At 37.0% G+C, this 14,157-nt stretch overlaps 1 protein-coding gene across 5 annotated transcripts in view; it reads right to left on the bottom strand.

Annotated features, from left to right (window-relative positions):
• The window catches only part of NRIP1 (nuclear receptor interacting protein 1), an 89,230-nt gene that overhangs the window by 39,126 nt on the left and 35,947 nt on the right, over nt 1-14,157 (bottom strand). For all 5 annotated transcript variants that reach the window (XM_037525086.2, XM_054700351.1, XM_037525087.2 and 2 more), the window contains one exon: nt 11,124-11,242. The gene's annotated coding sequence lies outside the window, so the exon portion shown is untranslated. The remainder of the gene's footprint in view (nt 1-11,123; nt 11,243-14,157) is intronic.

The raw sequence follows: 14,157 nt of genomic DNA, 5'->3' as shown, positions 1-14,157 counted from the left end.
TGACAGGATGTTGTCTCCTCTTAACCCTTCCCAAGCAGAACAGAACAAATCACTGGCATTCTGGAGAGATGATTTACTAGAAGCATTCTTTCATAACGAATTATGTAAGCAAGCAATCACAAAGGATGGGGCAGCTATAAGTCCTCAAAACTAAACCCTCTCATTGTGCTTATAATAGAAATGTGGTTGAATTTTTTCTTGACCATTAATTAGTATATTGAATGTAAAACTCAAATATCTATTTGTATCTTTTTGATTTGCATGATAGGTGAAGACTAAGGAAATATTTCCAGCAACTTCAATCTCTAGCATTTTTAATTTTAGCTGGTTAAGTGACAAACTTCATGCAAATGGCATATAACTTACTAAAATTATAAAGAAAACGATAACATGACAACATATTTACTAATTTCCTTATTCCTAACATCATGGAAACATGGCTAACAAGGGAAAACTCAGAAAAGTGAAAGTGAGCATAAGTAAAACAAGATAAACTTCAGTCTTGTTATAAGAAATCAGCATGACATTTAGTTACTGTGTTATAGTGTTTCCAGTCATTGGGTCAAAAAGAAACTTTTAATGCAAGCAAATGGTGTGAGTCTTCCCTGGCAATTTCCCAAAGTTTAATTGAGTAGCTACCGCTCTCAAAAAATATCTAGGGGAACAAACAGCTATAATACTTAAAATGCAGTATCCACAAAAGTATCTATCCACCCTTAGCATGTTTATCCATCATCAGATATAAGGCATATAAACTTGAGTGAAAAGAATATTTCATAAAAGATATAAAATTTATTAAGTCCTAGTAGGTTGCAAATTAAGTTATTTGGAAAAAAATGATTAAGAAATTCAGTATCATGCTTACGAACAACCACATTTTCACTCACTTGAATTCAAATATGTTTTTCTGTATGGGACAGGAAACGGGTAAAACAATAACTAGTAATTCTTCCATAGTCACTGTGCAAAAGAAAACTGTATAAAGCATTAAATGCTGAAGGGCAGGCCTACCCAAAATATCCTAAGCATTACTCCAATACATGTCATCTTGGCATGTGGAGCTAAGATTAATCAAATACATGAGGGTTTCAAGAGAAACTGTCACTATTACCTTAAAGAATGAAGAATTACCCAAATTTAGGGATATGCCCCCAAATAATCTGTTCCTTGAAGAAACCTATGTTATGGGAAGGCAACCTTGTAGAACATTCAGTTTTGTCATGAGTTACCCTCTTATATAAGACCCCTCATCTCTCCCTTATGCCCTAGGCCCCAATCCCATTCATTAAACTCAGGAATAAAAAACACTCAGCAGGTCCTGTTGTTATAGAGAGGAATAGAGTAATCTCCATAAAAAGGGGAGGTCCCATGTTCCCTGCCCCATAGGGAAAACATAGGAGGAGCCACATGGAGCAAACCCTTGTGAAGAAGATGGGGTGCTTGTTTTTTGGCTTTGGATTTGCGCCAGGAATTTGGTGGACATGGAAGGAGACACGTGTAGTCAATTACAGACACTTGGAAAAGATGTGGGTGAAAGACTCATGGGGAGGCTGACTATGGCAGGAATTCCCTTGTTGTGCTCTGATTTTGCTCCTTTCACCCCAGACATTCCTGGCCCCCTCTGTCCCTTTTCTATGGTTCATCAACAGAAGGTGCTTAAGACTTGTGGGAAGTTTTCAGACCTCAGTGGCCCCACGTTGGGCCAACCCTGTTTGTCTGAGCATTTGCCCACTAGGGGTTGGGTAACTTTGGGTGTTTCAATGGGAAACTATATCTTTTCTCCTCTTGCTGCATTACGCACATTAATCTCATTAAAGGTCTTTCACACTAAGAGTACGTTCTGTTCTGTCTTTATGCATTGGATGGCAGAATCCATCTGGGGCATGCATGTTTAGGGTCCCCTATTTACCATAGAATGTCCAGTTCCATAAATAGCAAACCTACATAATGAAATTTATTCTTTTTCTTCTACTAATCTATCTGATGTTAATGTGTTTGTTCAAACCAGCTTGGGAAGAACCCAGAATGGTGGAGAAAGTTTCCCCTGCTTTATTACAAAGCTATAGCTGAAATCTGTAAAAATGGGGGGGGGGGGGAAGAGCTCTAGGAACATAGATTGGGCAGTAATCAGGTTTTCAGTTCTTATGTATATGTGTCCTAGGTGGTAGTGAGTGATGGTTTAAAAAAATGAGTAAGGACTAACCAGGCAGAAGAGAATGATAATCATTGTAGGTTACATAAAGCACTTAAAGGCTGGAAAGGACTAAGTGTTGATATAGGAAGAGGGTAGTCCACTGTGACTAGAAATAGGCTGAAAATATACTTGGGACCAAGGACTTTGAGTCAAGGCCATGCCAAAGAACTGTATCTAGCAGGCAGGGGGAGGTTTATAGGCAATGGTATGATGAAATGAAATGATGAAATACAAGGGGAAAAAAAAAAACAAAACAAGAACAGAAGCTAAAGAGTTGTTGATGGGTTGAAGGAGGTAAGAAATTCCAATATATTAGTGCAGAGAAGCACTGAAAAGAAAAGACACAGCAGGCTCAAAAAGGAATCCCTTATGCTAAGCCCTTCACAACACCTAACTTACAGTTTCAGCCCCTCCCTGGAATGGAATCTTAAACCAGTCACTCTGGAATTACCTAGTCACTACTAGGCCTATTAGACCCCCAGTCATCCCCTAAAGGAAGGTGACCGTGCCACAACCAACATGCTTTTTACAGCATGTCTTCCTTGTCCCACTCCCTTCTGCCTACAGCCTTTTTATTTAACAAGTATAGTTCCTCAGAGCTCTTTTCTACCTGCTAGTAGAATGCTGCCCAATTCATGAAACACTGACTACAACCATAAGATATTTAAAATTTACTCAATTGGACTTTGTTTTTTTTAGCATAAGAAAAAAATGATCAAAACAAGAGACAGGGAAGGAGTGTTGAAGAAAAGGACAGCTCTGAAAAAAAATGAAGACTGGGTTGAAAATTTGGAGAGCAATTTATATACAGGAATAGTGCTATAAAAGGGTATTTAAAGTAGCAAATTCATTCATTAAAAATGATGAAATTAAATTACTGCTATTTCAAGCTTATATTTGCTAAACACTATGTTGACATGATTTGTACAAAGTCTCAAGAAAACTAAAAACTCCTGCAGAGGCATTTAACATAGCACAGAAAGAGAGCTGTGAGTCTCACCACTCCACCCCCTTGCTTCCTGATCAGGGACAGTTGGAACCAAGGGTTGCAGTGGGACCTCGGTGTAGACTCTGAAAGACAAAGTCAGTGGGCAAGAGGGGGCCTCCCACTTCTGTGTGACTGCCCCTGGGCTGGGTAGTTCCTGCTCAAGTCCCTGCAGACCCCTTCAGCTGGCTTCTGCATAGGACTCCTTTTCTAGCTTCAGTGCCTTGGCAGTTAGCACAATCCCACTGTCTTGAGAGACTATGGCAGTTACCATCTTGACCTTATGGTAGATTCAGCCTGGGTGGTACATTGTGAACTTTGGTTCTCTCCTTCTCACCCAGACTTTTGGACCCTGTGCGACCTGCACAATCTCTTGCTGTGTTTTCTGCCTGGAAGTTGCCTAGTTCTCCTGGTGGCTCTGCTCTTGGGCCCTGGCTGCTGCCTGTTTGAATATTTGCCCAAAAGGGGATGGTTGATTTCAGAGTTTGATTGGTAGTATGTATTTTGAAGTCTTCTTCTCCCCTCTCTTCTTTACCCCTCTCATTATTCCTGCTGACTGCCTCACCAATTAAAAATCCTTGTGCATACTAAAGTTTGATTGCTTTCCTTTTATGTTCATGCATAAGCATGAAACTTTAGAAAAGGCAATATGGATTTTTTTTCCCCTTAACAGTTTGGGGTCTCTGGGTACCCCTCAGTTCTGCCCGATAACAGAATCAAATTTGAATTTTAGACATTTCAAAAAACAACTTTCATTAAGTATCAGGTAAGGTATTACTCAGATAGCAACATGTGCCTATTCAGAATAGTGTGAGGGGATATTTCCACTGGCTATGAAAGAGATGTTTGGCTTAAACCAGAATGTGGTAGCCGAGGCTAAAAGTTTCATTAACACTACTGAGAATAAAATTTACTCAGCAACTTTAATAAGTGCCTACTATACTTGACATATAATTAAAAAATAAAATGTCCCCAACAGTCTATCAGCCTGGTACTTCTAGTTTATCCCTCATAATAATGAGTTCCAATTTGCCACTCACACCATGATACAATCACATGATGAAAAGACCATAAATTAAAGGAATATTGACGCTGTCAGTGAATTAAGAGTCTAAGCTAGTAGCCATCTTGGTATTCCCAAGCAGTTGATAGGTACACAATGCATCCCAGAACTCTCTGGGAAGACCCAGTCCCCATGTAATTTGAAGAGTCGTCAAATACTCTAGAGGCTGACTGTCCTACTAAGACCTCAGAAAGAATTTAACAGAGTATCAGCCAAGGTAAGAGGAGTTACTAGGGCCAAGTAACTATCTGCCAGAGAGCAGATTGTACTCTCAGAAAAGGAGAGCCAGCATCAGAGATCATGTTAAGGCAAGTGGAGGGGAAGGTCAAACAAAGGAGAAGAGGAGGAAAGATTCTGAAGGGAAGACTTGTCACGCCCTCCAAAAAGAAGTAAACTTTACTCTGTGAAATCATTATGAAAATGACCAAACTTCCAAATCTGCTGAAGTAAGAAAAATCATCACATGAGGTGTATGTGGAGTTTCACAAGTAATAAAAAGGACTAGCTCTTGAAAGCCAGGTTACTGACCAGGCACAACTAGGAATGACCTTACAGAGTATCCACAAATAAAATGACTTCTCCTTGAGTAAGCATCTCTGTCTTATAGCTGCCAAGCCAATGCTTGTAATAAGTTCCAGCACATTCTATGTCTAGACATTAATAGAAGGGTAGGCAATTTGATAAGACTTACAGATATCAAAAAATATAAAACCAACAATTTACTAATCCACAAACATAGAAGTTAGGTTACAACATAATTGACATAAGAGTACAGAAGAGTTTGTTGGCCATTAAACAAGTTAATTCCTGCAAAGCAACAGTTCTCAAAGGAGGGTCCAAGGACTCAAAAGTTCTCATCATCCCTTCAGGAGGCAAATGAGGTCAAGACTACTTTCATAATACTAAACTTTTTTTTTTTTTTAAGATTTATTTATATTTATACAAGAACTGGGGTACAGGCCAGAGGCATGGGAGGGTAAGAGGATTTACCAGAGACAGAGCGGGGATCAGAACAGGCAGATGGACTTAAAGACATTGTTGAGGGGAGCAGCAGGCGAGACAGGAGAGGTCTGCTACACCATGTGGGGATCTCCTTGGCCAGCCAGGAATCGAACCCACGTTGCAAAGGCTGCAGACAGCTTCACAGAGCTGCCCTCAACCCACTGCGCCACTAGGGAGGCCCAATACTAAACTCTTACCTGATTTTTTTGTCTCTGTCTTTCATGAGTATACAGTAGACTTGTCCAAAGGCTACATGATACGTGTCAGTGCACTTATAGCTAATGGAATGCACCCTTTGTATTCCTGTGCCTTAAAAATTTTGGTAAATATTAATTTATATGAAGCTCATAAATAATAGCTCTCTTGGGTCCTCAATAATTTAAGACCTTTCTAAAGGGATGCTGAGAACAGAAAGCTGGTCTACTGAAGTCAAGAGTCAAGAAATGCAAACCTAGTATTAATTTTCAAAAAAAATCTCTCTACTTCCAATTTTTAAGAGTTTACATTATTAACTATGCCAGAAAAATAGTGTTCTCTATGAAGAAATATCTCTAAGAACCAGGTGAGGAAAGAAAAGAATGACTTTATAAAAAGAAAATTAGTACTAAAGATATGAAATCTCTCTCGCCTTTGTAGTCACTACTCTTCTGATTGCACTATACAAGAAGTAAGAAATCCACGAATATTTATAAAGAATCTTTTATGTGTTAAGAGCTAAAGATAGAAGGATGACTTAGTGATGAACCGGTTCTGAGTGGGTTCACAACACAGTCAGACAAACAAACACAGTACCAGAGTGAGAGGCTACTATAAGAGAAGATACGATAAAAACAAAAACAAACAAAAAAGCATGGGAAGGCAAATTTTGGGAAGAAGGTAGGGAGAAAGGCAAGCAACAGTTTTCTGGTGAAGGGACTTCACAAAGGTGGCATGGGGATTGACTCCAGCAAGAATCAAGCCTTTGCCTACTGGAAAAGAAGCTAAAAAGCAACCTTTAGACAAGTGAGAGGAGCATCAGGTATAGCAAGGAAACACAGAAGTACATAGGTATATTCTAGAATCTTGAAATAATACACTCAAAAAAACAGGAACTATGAATAATTAGAAACGTGTGAAATTTGACAGTAATTTGAGGTGTATCAAGTGAATGTTGAAAGATTTGAATTCATAATTTATATGACTTTCTTAATTTCTAATATGTCATAGATTGAAGCTTTAAAAAATATACTAAAGGTGATTTACTAAAACAAAAACAAAAACAACAACAACAAACAAACAAAAATGCACCTGCATCACAGATACTCTGAGAAGCTTAGAGAAGAGGCTGCAAGAAGGCAGGGAGGAGCTGCAAAAGCAGGAGACAAAAACGCTAGAATCTTGCATAGTCTTCACTATCACAATCATCTTTTCATAAATAAATGCAAAAAAAGAAAATAAAGGAGGTTTGAAAATTGCTAGTTTTATCTCTAATCCAGAATGGGGAAGTTCTTTTTATCTAAATAAAATGCATAATAAGCTCCACTGTTAGAATCACACCAATTTTAGATGTGCAAACCACAGGCCACAGGGTTGAACAGCAAATGTAGCAGAGAATCAAGGAGAATAGCAGGTTTACCACAGTTAATTTAAGTGAAAAAGACCAGAGTGTGTGTAAGAAGAGAAAGTGAATTTAAACTCTGGTGGACACATTTTTTAGTAATTTAACTATTTCATTTGAAATCTTTCATGGGAGAGGAAAAAAAAACCTGAGTTGACACGGAGGCTTGTTATAATAGGAATTGTCCTCCCCAAATGATGTTTTTCATATTTCAATCAAGGTATTAAGTAAAAGGCTTAAGGAAATCAGTCCTTTAAAGATACCAAATTCAGAAAAATGTTAATTATATTGTTTCCCACCATAAGGATAAATTAGGTTTGACTAAGGAAGGCTTGATTTCTTCTGGGTATTATGCTACGGGGATCACCGAATTATTCTGGTCAGAGCAGTAACACAAGGAAATCAGAGTTTTTGGAAGAACTGGTGGCTGTGAGAGGCTGGGACACGGACACCAGTAATAGGGCCCAGCAGCACAAGACCTCTGGATGAGAAATGAACTCTGAACCAGGAAACAACACTGGATATTAATAAGTCTTCATTTGAGTCAAGCATACAAATTCTCTTGCCCTGTTGTACACGAAGCCAGGCCAGTTATCAGTGAGATAGCCAGGGGAGTTTATGGGAATTAATTCTGACTAAAATGACTCAGTCAGATTCTGGATTGATTTTGATGTTGTAACAGTGTGACCAAAAAAGGGGAAGTTCTCTGTTCTCTGCCTCAACTAATGAAGGGTGGTGCTGAGTGGTAGGGGGAAGCTAAAAAGGGCTTGAAAAAGGAAACCGGAGGAGGCACATGGAGCAGGGACATGTGAAGTCCTGTTTGTTTCTTGGTCTTGGACTTCCACCAGGGACTTGGGGCCATGGAAGAAATACATGGGTGAGAGACACACGGAGAAGCCAACACTGGCAGTCTTTAACTTGATTTGTATTTCAATTTGCTCCTTTCTTTCCAGACTTGCCTGGCCCCTTCTACCCCTTTCCAATGGGTCCCTGCCAGAAGGTCTTAGACTTGTGGCAAATTTTTGGGCCTCAGTGGCCCAGCTTTGGTCTAACCCTGTTTGGATGGGCCTTTACCCACGAAGGGATGGGTAATTTTTGGGTGTCTCATTGTGAAACTATTGTCCTTTTGTATTTTTCTATGACACTAATTTATTAAAGTTCTTTTCTATTGAAGGTTTTATACAATAAGAGTAAGCTTTTTCTTTATGCAGCAGATGGCAGAACCCATTTAGACTGAACAAGTTTCAGGGTCCTGGGATACTCCTCACAGCCTGCCCTCAAACACTGAAAATTTTGTGTAGATGTTTTAACACTTTTCAAAATACTTTCTTAAATTAAAAACATGAGTTTGAGGGATGTTTTGTAAAGTGTGTGGGGAAAGCCTCCCATGTAGATAATTAGGCTCCCTTTACAGACCCATCAACCCAATCTATTAGAATCTGATGAATCAGTGGTCATTTTCAGCTCTTTCTACAGACATTTCTATATCTGACATAAAAGTTTTAACACTTAATATATTTATTGAAATAGCCTTCAACAACTTGATTGACTAGGAAAGAAGTACAATAAAGAACTCTTCCAATGAACAATCATGAGATGTAACAATAAAAACTCCAGTAAGAAACTGAGTATATTCAAGGTTTTAAGCTAAACTGATGGTCAATTACCTATCCTAACCAAGATATGCACTGCTTTTTCATTTCATTAGTATTTATCAAAATGAGCTAATAAGTGCTAAACATTGATATAAACAGAGCACAGAAAGTATATGAAGTCCTATAAAATACATGAAGGATGATTTTGTTATTTCTATGGGATGGCTGTTTCTTTCCAAAGAGGGAGTTACCAGGAGAGAAAGGGAAATAATCCTTGGTCTAAGATATTAAGCAGTTTTATAAACACTCCATTTTATACTTAACATATATGTTGGGGCAAAATTCAAAATTATTCTATTCTCTTCCTTTTTTCCAATCGCCCTCTCTTGACCTCTTCTCCAGAAGGACACTGATATACTTAAAAATATGACTCTTTCTGACAGAGAAGCCACAGTAAAACCTCATGAAATATTGGGTTGTTGGAAAAGTCACAATACATTTTTTTCTAGGTTTTCTATGCAAAAATGAGTCAACAGGATTCTATTGAAGACTGCTCTCCTGAGGTATATATGTGACCTTCTTTTTGGAAACTGGCAGTCCACAGGCAAATGAAAGGAGTAGTGGAAACATTATATACTATGACTCAACATCTCTCAAATTTATTTACCTTGGGCTCCTCATTCAAAAGGAAGAACTGTTTAACAAAGTTCATTTAAAAAATATACACAATACTCATTTTTAAAATCTTGATTTAAAAAAAAATCAAGATAGATTTCAAAAATCTATTTTTGAATATATATAAATGACATAATCACTAATGATTCACTTTTCTTTACCTTTAAAGCCATCCTCTATACATTCTGAATAATCTGTCTTCTATTTGGGAAAATGATCTAAATCATTATTCAAGGACAACTTACTATGTATATTCTCCAGCTGGCTGGCCATCTATAATTTATTTATCCAACTATAATAAGTGGTTGTTGGTTACACGGTGAAACAAAGGTGCTGACAAATTAACAAACAACAAACTGTATCTTGAGGGACATAAAAACATTCATGGTTATAAATTTCATTTTAGTGACAATAAAACAATTGGAATTCAGTATCAACTATACTCCATTAAATATAAAAGCAGATTTCTGACTATCAGACAGTTATAACCACATAATTATACCTGAATGAAGAACTTTTACAAATGAAAGTTTGGTTAATTTAAAAATCTAAAAAAAAACCAAAGAATCTATGAAGAATGACCAGTAACATAATAATCACTAATAATTTTATAGCCCTTTTATTTAATAAATATAGTGTTTAAAGGTTTTCATACAGGAAATTATAAGCAGAGTAATTAATATAAATGTAGAATGATTAAAATAAAACCACCATAGGGCCTCCCCGGTGGCGCAGTGGTTGAGCGCTGGGCTGCGAAGCTGCCCGCAGCCTCTACAGTGCCGGTTCGATCCCTGGCCACTGGGTGAGGGTCCCACATGGTGCGCAGACCTCTCCTGCCTTGCCCGCTGCTCCCCTCAGCAGTGTACTTTGGTCCTTCTGCCTATTCTGTTCCCCGCTCTGGCTCTGGTGAATTCTCTCACCCTCCCGCACTTTTGACTGTACCCAGTGCTTGTATAAATAAATAAATAAATAAGTAAATAAATAAATAAATCTTTAAAAAAAAAAAAAAAACAAAAAAAAAAACACCACCATGTTTTCTGCATATAATCAGAATAGTAAAGAAAAATGCCCAACACATTATGCATAGAGATGAAGAACACATTTAGATCAAAGTTACCATTTCCCTTTTATAACACTGTGGTCCACCAAAATAATGGAATTTTTAAGATATTCTATCTGCTCTCTTCTGGACAGAATTTTTGGCTAGCAAGTTGAAAGTGAATGCTTCACAGCTAATTATGAGCACAAAAATCAATCACTGTGCCTTTTCTGGTTTACTTGGAGTAGTTCTACCTGGGCATAAGCAGCATAAGGTTCAAAAGACATGACAAATTCATTTAGATTATAGTATAGTAGGAAATAGGAGTGTTAATCCAACTTGAATTAGCCACTTACTCATCTCTTTTGACACACTTTCCACCTATGTGTGTTAAGTTAATCAGATTGTTTTATTAATTCTCAGAAGAACTAATATACTAATTTGCCTTGCAAGAAGTAATCATTTCATGTAATTCAAAAAGTAACCATTGAGTTAGAGTATATTAAATCTACAATAACTAAACAAGCTTCTGACTTTCCTCAAAATGGCAATGTTTCATCTAAAATCAGACTGTTATTTCAGGTTTTATATTAAGTATCCATTTTCTCTGGATTTTGGGAAAAACAAGTGAAGTATCATCAATACAATGCTATTTCTTACTTCAAGCTTCCAAACCCTCTTCCTCCAGGAACAATCCACAACTTTGAACTCACAAGTCTTTTTTATGGCATTTAATCTCTTCTACTGTTTGATTACATTTCATTATCTATATTTCTTCTTTCCCTGCAAGGTTCTTAACTATAGGATTGCATCTTACTTTTTCATAAAACCACATTGTCTAAAGAAATAATTTGCAAAGATAAAGAATAAAATACAAATCTGGTGGTTATAAATTCATTTACAACTAAGAAAGAATTGTTCAAAATACCATTAGAATAATTAAGCTTTAAGAACTCAGGAAAAATATTCTCACCACTGTCTCCAAGGTTTGAGTCTCTGCTTTCTGAGAAAGGAAATTGAGAAGGCTGTTGAGAGAAGCTCTGGTGTCATCTGAAGTCTTCAGATTCCTCTCTCTTTCAATCTAGTGTACATCTTAAGAAGAGGAAAAAGATAGTTTGGCATTTATTTCAAACCAGATTCCGAAATATCCTTTGTTAAGTTCTGTAAACGTTCCCGCTACATTTTCAAGTTCAAGTTCGATACTGAAGTAACCATTTGACAGAGAAACAGGGGTTTGTTTATGAATTGTTCATTAAAGGAAAGCAACAGATCTTTACTTTCTGTCAAATCAATTCATGTCTAAAAATTCTAAATCCTCCCAAAGGTATATTACCAAAAGAAAAAAGAAAGAAAGAAATAGCTATGGTCTCTTTCATATTAATCTTTTCCTATTTCAAAATACTACCTATGTGACCTTTCAGTACAAAATCCGGTAATAAATATCAAATGCTTTATTCCATAGGAAGACTTGTATACCAATGCACAAAAGTCATTTTATTTTAATAGCTTAAAATTAGAAACAACTCCAATGCCTATCACTAGGTGAGTAAATTACGGTACGCACAGTGTAAGGGAACAAAATCTATTATCTCAAAAATACGCCTCTTTGGCATAACTATTACTTCCTAGGAGGGGCTCTGAAGGCTAGGTGGAGACTGACCCTTTGTGAGGGACAGTAACTGTACTGGAAAATCACCCTTTGTAGGTATCTGCCTCATTGTACACTGGAAGACCTAATCTCTTCAATTCTTATCAATGGAGAAAGCAGCAACATAAATCTGTGTAACAAGTCCTGCCCTTGTTGCAGTGCCTTTCCTGGTGACCTCTCATGCACATGTTTATACTGTGTCTTTGCTGGTGACCTTCTGTGACTGACCTTCCTCCTCCCCAACATCCTTGGTCTCTAGCTGAAGATAAGTAAGGTGGTGATGTGAGCCATTGGGTGAATTACTCAGTTTTATTGGGTTTCTTTTATAAAAGAGGTATGTATACAAGTTATTACTAAACTTTTTTCTTTCTCTTGTCATTCTGATATTATTTGCCAACCTAGATGAAACTACAGGGATAGGAGAAAATTTCCCTTCTACACTGAAACCACACAATGGAATATTTACTACTCTGCAACAAAAAGAGATTACGCTATTGATATAATCACCGATATGATTGAATTTTAAAATTCAATCTTCTTGCGCTATGCTGAGCGCAAGAAGTCAGACCCAAAAAAGGGAATATATAGTGTGTGACTCCATTTGCATAAAATTGTGAAAGTGCAAATTAATCTATAGGAAGGGAAAACAGATCTGTGGTTGCCTGGGGATAGAGAGTGCAGGAAGAAGGTATTCCAAAAGGGCATTACCTTAACTGAGAACATGGTTTTATAGGGGGATACACATATCAAAACTCATCAAATTGTATATCTTAAATATGTGCAGTTTATTTTATGACATATACACTTGGATAAAAAATTGTAAAAAAAATTGTAAAAAATTCATGGGCCTCCCTGGTGGTGCAAGGGGTTAAGTGTCAGCATTATGACGCAATCCACAGCCACTGCAGCATGAACTGGCACAGCAGACCTCTCCTGTCTCGCCCCCTGCTCCCCTCAGTAGTGTATTTCATTAGATCTGCCTGCTCTGCTCCCCAATCTGTCTCTGGTGAATCCAGAGACACCCTCTGCACCTCTGGCCTGTACCCTATTTCTTGTATGCATAAATAAATCTTTAAATAAATCAATAAATACAATTGTAAAAAAATTGTATTTTTTAAGCCATGTCTTAAAATGTTGCAAGTTCCTTGAGGAATATTCTATTGATTATTTATTGATGCTTATTTTATTACCGATATATATATATATATAGATGTATACATTATTGTATATCATTCTATACAACATATTAAGTGATTAAAAAACAGGAACCAACATTATGTTCAGTAAAATGAAATTTTGTTTCAAAATTACACAAAAGTAAATGTATTTCTGTATTTAGGGGTAGTTTTATTAATCAAGTGTCTTAAATGTTATATGCACCTTGATACAGCAATTCCAAGTCCAGGATTTATCCTAATGGGAAAAAAAAATGAGGACAGATACAAATATTTCACCATAAGGATGGCATTATAAATGTTGCATCTAATTGTAAAAAACTTAAAACAGCCATTGTGAGACAAACAGTAAAGAGGGACCACCAAGCACCAAGCCAATGAGGACACTCATAGCAGAGGAGGAGCTTTCCAGACTCCAACCCCACCTCCATACTGCTGAGATCTCAGGTAGCAAGAACTATAACTCCCAGCATGCCATAAACATGACTTTGTGAATGGGGGAGGTTGCTGAGAACCAGGGGCAGAGCTGAGCTACCACATTGTACTTAAAAGACTGAACACATGTGCGCCTGCTCTTTTCAGCTGGTTTTGGAGTGCACCCTGGTCTCTGCTTAGTCAACATCATCTGCGGGTAGGAGAAGAATGCATCCAGCTACTGGTTGACCTATAAATGTTTATATTCTCTCTCTCACTTTCTCTTTCTCCCTCAATTCTCCCTTTTCTATGTAAATAAATCCTTTTCACAACTCTTTTGTGTGCCCTGCATTCTTAAGAATGTGGGTGAGAACTCACCAACAGGGCCATCCTCTTTATTTTTCAGTTTGCTTTGTTGCACCATTGAATGCCAAAATAAAATATTTAGGACTAATTAAGTAAATCATAGTATATGACATGGGGGAATACTATGTAGCCATTAAAATAGCCTATAAGAAATTATTGCATATCATTTTATATAACTTACTATATATTAAGTGGTAAAAACAGGAAACAGAACATTACGTTCAGTAGAATGAATTTTTGTTTTAATATTATACAAAAATAAATATCATTATTTCTGCATTTAGAGGTAATTTTTATTTTTCCTTGTTGCTGATTTGTATTTTCTAATTTCTTTATAGTAAACATGCATTACTTTTATAATAAACAAGGCAAATTAAAGAATAAAAATAGCAACAGACTACAAC

Source organism: Talpa occidentalis, unplaced genomic scaffold, assembly GCF_014898055.3.
Source record: "Talpa occidentalis isolate TD23 unplaced genomic scaffold, MPIMG_talOcc4v2.1 talOcc4.4, whole genome shotgun sequence".
NCBI lineage: Eukaryota > Metazoa > Chordata > Mammalia > Eulipotyphla > Talpidae > Talpa > Talpa occidentalis.
Note: the sequence above shows the minus strand (reverse complement) of the source record. Positions and strands in the feature narration are given on the sequence as shown.